This window comes from Cydia fagiglandana, chromosome 20 (genome assembly GCF_963556715.1).
Source record: "Cydia fagiglandana chromosome 20, ilCydFagi1.1, whole genome shotgun sequence".
Classification (NCBI taxonomy): Eukaryota; Metazoa; Arthropoda; class Insecta; order Lepidoptera; family Tortricidae; genus Cydia; species Cydia fagiglandana.
The window spans coordinates 3,502,314-3,511,370 of NC_085951.1; positions in this window are offsets into that span (position 1 = coordinate 3,502,314).

The window sequence follows — 9,057 nt, forward strand, 5'->3', positions numbered from 1 at the left end:
AGTGCCTACGTCAAATCATGGGATTAGTTGTCAAGCGGACCCCAGGCTCCTATGTGAGCCGTGGCAAAATGCCGGGATAACGCGAGGAAGAAGGAGTCTATCTCTCCGCGCGATACTCTCGTGCTAATCATATGCTAGCCCGGCGGGGGGCTACGGCTACCCTATAGGGTTACCTAAACCCTAGATCCGAGCATCGAATATTTCATTTTAATAATTTTGTTTTACTTTTCCAGCTTTACGATTATAATGACTCAATGGTAGATAACACTCACTTAGATAACACTATCATTTCAGCTCAGTCTCTAGAAATATTCCACCCTGTATACGTGGACGAAGTCACGGGCATACCCTATTCATTCATTGTTCTCTATCAACTAGCTAATACCCATGGTCATGACCATGATTTGAACCATTACAACTAACCATTATACTCTGGAGCGATGCTATATTGTGTTCTGCTAATAATTGGCCATTAACCGTGTGATGAACGTAATTGAAATTTAAAAGGGTTATTTTCGTAATGGCAGATGTTATGTACCTTTAATGACTCCGCTACACGATGGGCCAACGCCGGCCACTCCAAGAGACGCATTTATGCGTTAGAGGGAGCAAATGATATTGCTATGCTGATTCTACCGCATGGCTGCGTCGCTTGGAGTGGCCGGTGCTGGCCCATCGTGTAGAGTCGTTTTTTCCTGAGGGCCATATATATATGAGGGCTCAGAATTTTCGCGCGGGCCACCGTCGGTGCCCAAGGGGGGGTTTTGGTGTATCTGGTTGCTGCTGTTAGGGCTGACCTGGACCCTGGCTCCCGCGGGCCGGATTGGAACGCTTCGCAGGCTGGATTTGGCCCGCGGCCCGGGGTTTGGAGAGCCATGGTGTAGAGGAGCCCTAACGTGCTAAGTGATGGCCAAAGTGGGATACGCGAACTCGAGGGTTTAAAAGGTGGTATTAGCAAATGTAAGTTTTTAAAATGTTTTTGATAACCCGATTTTGGATTGAGGTGAAAATTTGCATACCTATTTATGTAAGTCAGGTGACAGTGCAATATTATGGTACCATCATCATACAGTTTCAAAAGCTCTCCCACAAACTTTAAAGTACGAATAGAGTTATACTTCGTTTTGTTAGCATTAGAAATAAGGTAAACAATCTTGATGTGTCTTTTAACACATTCAACACCAAGAACCCGACTGTCTGGTACACTGTTCGTAGCGACTACGCGCTACATACGACGAAACCGTGGCTACGCGCTACGAGCGTAACCCGTAGCACTTAGTGGTATTGAATGTGTTAATTGAAAACCACATTTTAAAAATAAGTTACGGCAAATATGTAACAATTATGAATCTAAAACGATCATTTATATTCTTCTGCTTTCAAAAGTAATAGTTACTGATTTTAAAAAGCGTTTTTCAATTAAAAGACATGTCAAGATCGCTTACCTTCTCTCAACTTCTTTCTAATGCTAAAAAAACGAACTATAGACCAAGATAAGTCTGCAACAATTATGAACGCACACGCAGTGCAAGTGTTATTTTAAACGTCAAACTTCTATGAAATTATGACGTGTAAATAACACTTGAACTGCGTATCCAATCAAAATCGTTGCAGACTTTTCTTGGTCCAACTCTAACAAGATTTAGTTTAATACATGAGATAATTTTAACTACACGAGATGATTTCGAGATTTTTGACCACGTGTATGTGAGGTGTGCAATAAAGGGTTATCTTTATTAATAAACGCGAGCCGCTTTAACGGTAGACCTAAATGAAATTATGCTCAATCGAAAGAGCTTGAAAAAATATCACTTTTGAATCGAGAACATGTATCCGCAAAATTCGTATTGTCGAGTATTTTGCATTTAAAAGTGAAAAAATTTCGACAAAAAATGCAAATGTTCAATTTGTTGGTTGACATTTGACAGCTCTATGGTTTCGTTCAGAAATTGTAAATATTTTTACGTCCGTCATGCATGTTGGACAGATTGCTGGTGAGAGTGTGGGTAAGCCTATTTAAAAAAAACGACTACTGTCAGTGTAAGATGACACTGGTGACAGATGACACCCAATCATGTATTGTGCATTGATTGACGGGTAAAACCATGGTAAAACCAAAAGTTTGTGCTTTACCAGTCTGAAATTAAGTTTAATTTTCAGTAAAGGGTCTAAATGTTTGTGACTAACCTAAGCCCTCCTACGTGTACACGCTCGACGCAGCTAGCCAACTTTATTGTCACGCGTGCAATAGAGTATTAAAGGCCAAGTTCGGCCTGGCCAGCCAGGGTTCACGCTAGACAACGTCAACGATTTATTTGGGGTCGCCGTCATCGAAAACGATGAGGAGGAGGAGGAGGACTATACTTACTAACGATGACACGGCACCGCCGCGTAAAACAAACCTATGCCGAAAATCGTGAGTATCTTTAACCGACATAATTGTTTCAATCTTTTATTATTGTTGTCATGTTGTTGACAAATAATTTTGTTACCTGAACAAACCTTGCCACAAACGCTGAAAAACAATGCAACGAAGGGCGGTTCGTAAAGATTTATTTACTGTATGTAACTATTGTCACGGTAAAATATTTGCCAGGTACCATCAGCAAAAATTAGCTTAGCATTCTGCATACAAATGTGTATACAGGGGTACCATACCAAGCTAATAGCTTTGCCGACTGTACACAAAGTACTTGCAAATATAATATGCAGCAGATGCATACATATAATGTGATATAAATATAAGTCATATAAATCTTGGTAAGTGCTTTTCCTAAGATTAAATCTAAATTGAACTTTAATGTGCTGTGTCCACACACATGTATCCATGAATCATTATTATTATTTTATGTAGCTACTTAATATGTATAAACTCTTTCTATCACCCAAAAAAAATGTGAAATTATTCCTTGCACCATTTCACTATCCCGGGTTAGGCCGGGTTGAGCGGTTAAACCTGGAGTTAAGTTACCATGGTTACCAGTACAGTTTGACACTGTTAGGCTCAGTTGCACCATTCCACTAACCTGGGGTTAACCGGTTAAACCTGGAGTTACCATGATTACCAGTACAATTTGACATTGGGTTAACGGTTTGACCGCTTAGCCCCGGGATATTGAGATGGTGCAAGTGGGCCTTCACGACAGAATAAATAATAGTACTAGATGCAGAAGACTCACTCTCTAACAAAACGTGTCTGTTACGATCACCACAGATATGGCCGCTAGGTGGCGACAGCGCCACGCACGGCTTATGGCTTTCCCCAAAATTAGGGCGGAACGGATGTACTTTTAGCTACCTGTAGCAAAGCGACGAAATCACGGAGTGAGCCACGCCTGCCTTCACGGTTTAAATGCTTAACCCCGGGTTAGTGGGATGGTGCAAGTGGCTCTAATCCTCCCTTCCAGTTCCGGTTATACTTTTAAAATCTGTATTTATATACCCATACAATATTCATTTTTTGCAGATAGTTTCAAGTATTTTGAATGCTGTAGCCAGAAGACTGCCAGACAAATGTGGATTAATAAGGTTGTGGAGATAAAAAAAAATACATCCACACTACAGCATCCGAAATCTCAAAATCATTTGCTTCTATATCGAAGAGCTCTCTGGACTTTTTTGATGACTTTCCGGCATGTATAATGATAATTATATGCACAAAGTTTTGTTTCTTATGGACATGTATTTATTACATTAGGTATTTTATTTTTATTTAAGGTCACTTATCTTGACATAAATGCTGAAGGAATTAATTATGTCACTTTAAAAGGAGAGGAAGAGCAGAACGGTATTATAAAACAAAGTTAAACATCACGGCCCGAAGACCACCCAAATGATGAAAATGTATTAACTAGGTTCAGTTCTTTTCAAATTTGTATTAAGGGGAGAAAATCCAAAATTAAAATTCAGATAAAAACTTTAATGTTTTAAGAAATTGTAAGTCATTTCAAGTTTTAGACATTTTGAAACAAAAAAATGTTTTGAGAAGAATGTGTTTGACAGATGGTAAAGCTGCGGTTTCTTCTGGGATGTGGGGATGCATAGCGAGGAATGTGTTTGTAAGAACCAATACAAATTGTCCTCCAGGACTGCGCTGAGTGAGGATAGGTAATTGAAGTAATTCTAATATTCACTCTAAAGAAACAAATCTACCTCTCTACGCATCCTTGCACATCTCTGATGGAATCATGGTCCTTGCTAATCTTTGGTGGAATACCTCATAGCCTTACTATACTTGGTTTTGTGAAAGGCTAACTTTATATGATATACTTAGTTTAATTCGTTTATTTATATGTATTTAATTGCAAAAGACTGATTGTTGTAGTAAATTATACTATTTTTATATAAGATATATTTTTTGTAAATTCAAGTAAAAATAAATAAAAATAACGTCAGCATGTCTTTTTATAAATCGTCAGGTGAATTGAGATGAAATTGTACTCACAACTTCCATACTGACATTTTAGTGCCATGATGGGTGCATGAAATTTGGGTTCCCTCCTTTGAGATGGAAAAGTGGGTTAGTCCGTTAGGGGCTATTCATAAATTTCGTCATTTCAAATAAGGGGGAGGGGGTCTGGACATCGGATGATGCTAGCATGACGTAGGAGGAAACGGGGTCATTCGAAGCATGATTTTTGGATGATTTTAGGAGGAGGGGGGGTCAAAAATTCAAAAATGGTCAAATACGATGACGTAATTTATGGACAGCCCCTTAGGTGAGAGGTACAGAACCGAAATGCAACAAGTAAGCAGGTTAGGTTAGAACTGCTGCCTTTACAGAACAGAACTACGTACGACCAGAAAAGTGGGTTAGGTTAGGTTTGAACTGCAATCCTTGAAGAACTGAACTGCTACCATAAAAATGGTTTAGGTTAGGTTAGAACTACGATCCTTACAGAACCGAACTGCTACCAGAAAAGGGGGTTAGGTTAGGTTGGAACTGCGATCCTTATAGAACCAAACTACTAACAGAAAAGTGGGTGAGGTTAGGTCAGGTTATTTAACCCAACCCACTTTGGGTTGGTTGGATGGGTGCATGAAATTATGAAATTAGGGTTCCGTCCTTTGAGATTGAAAAGTGGGTTAGGCCGTTAGGGGCTATTCATAAATTACGTCATTTCAAATTAGGGGGGGGGGGGGGTCGGGACATCGGATGATGGTAGCATGACGTAGGAGGAAACGGGGTCATTCGAAGAATTTTCGAATTTTTGCATGATTTTAGGGGGGGGGGGGTCAAAAATTGACAAAAAACGATTACGTTAAGTCCGGTTAGGTTAGGTCCGGTTATTTAAATATCAGTTACTATAATCACTATAGAGGTTACTATAATCACTATAGAAATGCAAAAAAAAACATTTTAAATCATTTTCGAACTAAACCTGCAATAAACCGGGCTCTTGAAAATGTTGGCAATGATTGTTCGGGCAAACATTATTAAGGTCAACTAATTACCCTCCTTTGCGTCGCGCAGTCGGGTAAAAAGGGGAAAGATCGAGGTTTTAATAAACGCATAAGTATAAAGTTTTCGGAGATGGGATAGCTAACCGCCGCCTTGATAAACGTTTAGTCTAAAATGAAATAATTATTTAATCCAAAATGAGTATTATCTTTTATTAATTTATTATACCCGAGCGAAGCCGGGTTCTCATCTAGTTGTATTGTATTGTATAGTTACTAAAAAAATACTTTTTGTTTAAATTTCATTTTTTTACTAAATCTCTATAAAATAACATACATAGTGTTACAATAAAATAATAAATGGCATCATAAGTAAAATTACACATGAACAGTTCTATATATACATATATACATATATATTACAACATTTACAAAGCACTTGCGGACATAACATAATTATTTCTTTTCTACGTACCTAATTGTGTAATTCGTGAATTGTGTAGTTAAAAAAAAGCAAAAGAAATTCTTCGCAATAGTGTTCTTAGAGAACAATCTACATTCTACAAAGCCGTACACTTCGGGAAGAAGTTGATAACTCGAGATATTCTACTGAACAAATTTACACTTAAAATCAAATTACATAAGGATCAATTTTTTTCAATTCTTCCCGCGAGATATCAACGTCTTCCCGCCGTGTACGGAAATATACCTACACTGTATAGTCCAGGGTTGCTATTTGTATAACTATCCTACTAAATTCAAGTGCATTTAAACAACTACAACTAAATACAAGAAATTACAATCATGTCGAATCGGATATGCTTATACTAGCTGTTGCCCGCGACTTCGTCCGCGTGGTATGTTATCTTCAACATTTTACATCTTTTGTACCTATAATTTTCATATCCAAGCAATGTTGAAATTACTTTTCTTTTTAGCAAGTTTTAAGTCAAGTGGATTTGAAGTTGGTTGCTGAAATTACTTTTCTTGTATTCTAATAATAGGTCCCCTTACCTACCTATGCCCTTATACAAAGATTCAAGTACCCGAAGACGAACTTTCATTTCTTAGGGGTTGAAATTTCAAAAATGTTGCAATGACTTTTTTTTATAATCGGCTATTATGCCTTTCTAAGAAGTTTCAAAGCATTTGTAATGGATTCAAACTTGCAACCCCTTTTTAACCCTGTTAGGGGATGAATTTTACAAAACGCTGAAATTACTCTTATTGTCTTTTAATAATAACCTCAAATACAAAGATTTCAGTCCCGCGCTCGAAAATTTTTTTGATATCCATACGAACTTTCAACCCCTTTTTCACCACCTCAGGGGATGAATTTTCAAAATCGCTGAAATTAGTTTTCTTGCATTTTAATAATATATCTTTTCATGAAGTTTCAAATTCATAGCTTAAAAGAAAACTTTAACCCCATACAAACTTTCATCCCCTTTTTAACCCTGTTAGGGGATGAATTTTACAAAACGCTGAAATTACTTTTATTTTCTTCTAATAATATCCCCAAATACAAAGATTCAAGTCCCGCGCTTGAAAAAATGTTTGATATCCATACAAACTTTCAACCCCTTTTTCACCACCTTAGGGGATGAATTTTCTAAAACGCTGAAATTAGTTTTCTTGTATTTGATTTTAATACCTTTTGACAAAGTTTCAAGTTCCTAGCTTAAAATAAAATTTGCACCCGAAGACGAACTTTCATCCCCTTTTTAACCCCCTTAGGGGTTGAGTTTCCAAAAATGTTGCAATTACTTTTTTTTGTAATCGGCTATTATGCCTTTCTAAGAAGTTTCAAAGCATTTGTAATGGATTCAAACTTTCAACCCCTTTTTAACCCTGTTAGGGGATGAATTTTACAAAACGCTGAAATTACTTTTCTTGTCTTCTAATAATATCCCCAAATATAAAGATTCAAGTCCCGCGTTCGAAAAAATATTTGATATCCATACAAACTTTCAACCCCTTTTTCACCACCTTAGGGGATGAAATTTTAAAAACGCTGAAATTAGTTTTCTTGTATTTTAATAATTTATCTTTTTACGAAGTTTCAAATTCCTAGCTTAAAAGAAATCTTGAACCCCATACAAACTTTCATCCCCTTTTTAACCCCCTTAGGGGTTGAATTTCTCAAAATCGCTTCTTATCTCTTGTACACTTTATAAATTTAATCTGGTGTGAAAATTTCATTTTTCTACCTTTTGTAGTTTCGGCTCTGCGTTGATGAATCAGTCAGTCAGGACACTTGCATTTATATATATAGATAGATAGATGTACACGAAAATAGCTAAGCGGGCCTCCGATAACTGGCTCAGATATATAAGCTAATTTGTAATATGTTAAGTAAGTAACCCTAATATAAGGGGCATTATCTATGAAAAGGGACTTTATTGTATTGCGTTTACGCCGCACAGCGTCGTGCGGCATTTTATTTATATCGGAGCATCGTTAATAATGCCGTAAGCGCCATTGACAATAAGGTCCCTTTTCATAGATAATGTTACATATGAACTAGTTATAGTTTTAGTCCCAAAACTCAGCTATATTCTACTATTACCTCATTTTTTTAGGACCAGAAAGAACTTCGCAGAAGTAAGCTTGAGGTTCCGAACCGGGCACTTTTTGCGATAAAATTATAATCTACATGCTTACTTCTGTGGAGTTCTTTCTAATGCTAAAAAAAACGAAGTATAGAAAATAGCTTCGCAACTACATATTTAACCAGTCGCCTGAGATAAAAGTATAGTAAAACTATGATTTGAACTGTAGATACCCTCGTGCAACACCGGCCTCCGACACGTCGGAAGGGAGGAGCCGGATAAAGCCGGATACTCATTAGCGAGCCGTAACCGTAACCGGGTTCGCAGGTTTGCGCAAACCTGCGAACCACGTACACACTATGTTTTTTTGGTTATAGTACATGCAACGGTTACGGTTACGGCTCGCTAATGAGTATCCGGCTTAAGCGATATCTTAACCGTACAAATCGTTCTGCCATTTTTTGCGGGGGGAAACGTGCACACAGCACTTCTCATTCACTACATACAAAATTAAAACTATGATGGCGACACAAATACATAGAAAATGACACACGTCAAAGACAAATTTTAAAAACCTCGATCTCTTTTTGTGTACGGATGATTCACAACACGCACCGCACTATAGTTTGTATCTTTATGTATTTAAATAAAAGTAAACAAAATCTACCCTCAAATGAGTCCTTAAGCCAGTTGACAGTAGATGAAAACATTACATGATCCAATAATGTCGGTTAAAGGCAGATCGTTCAGCGACAGATCCAGATGGTTTTCTATTTGGTTGGTTAGCCAATAAATGTTATAACTACCCGAAATTTTACAAATTGTTTGTTTAAGTACTTTTGTTTACTTTTATTTATAGTATTTTATGCAACCGTTGTTTAAGAGAGGTCATAAAAGGCCGAGTGGCGTGAGTCGGCTTCGCCTCAAATTGTTAATGAAGACGCCACGAGTAATTTTTGACTCAGTTAAACAAGGTTGCATACAATACTTTTTCTACGACAAATCACTTACTTTGAAATAAAATTATAAATTTAACGAATATTTTTCATTCAAGAAATAGCAAAGAATGAAGGGTACGGGCGGGAAAAGAATGAATGAAAAAAAA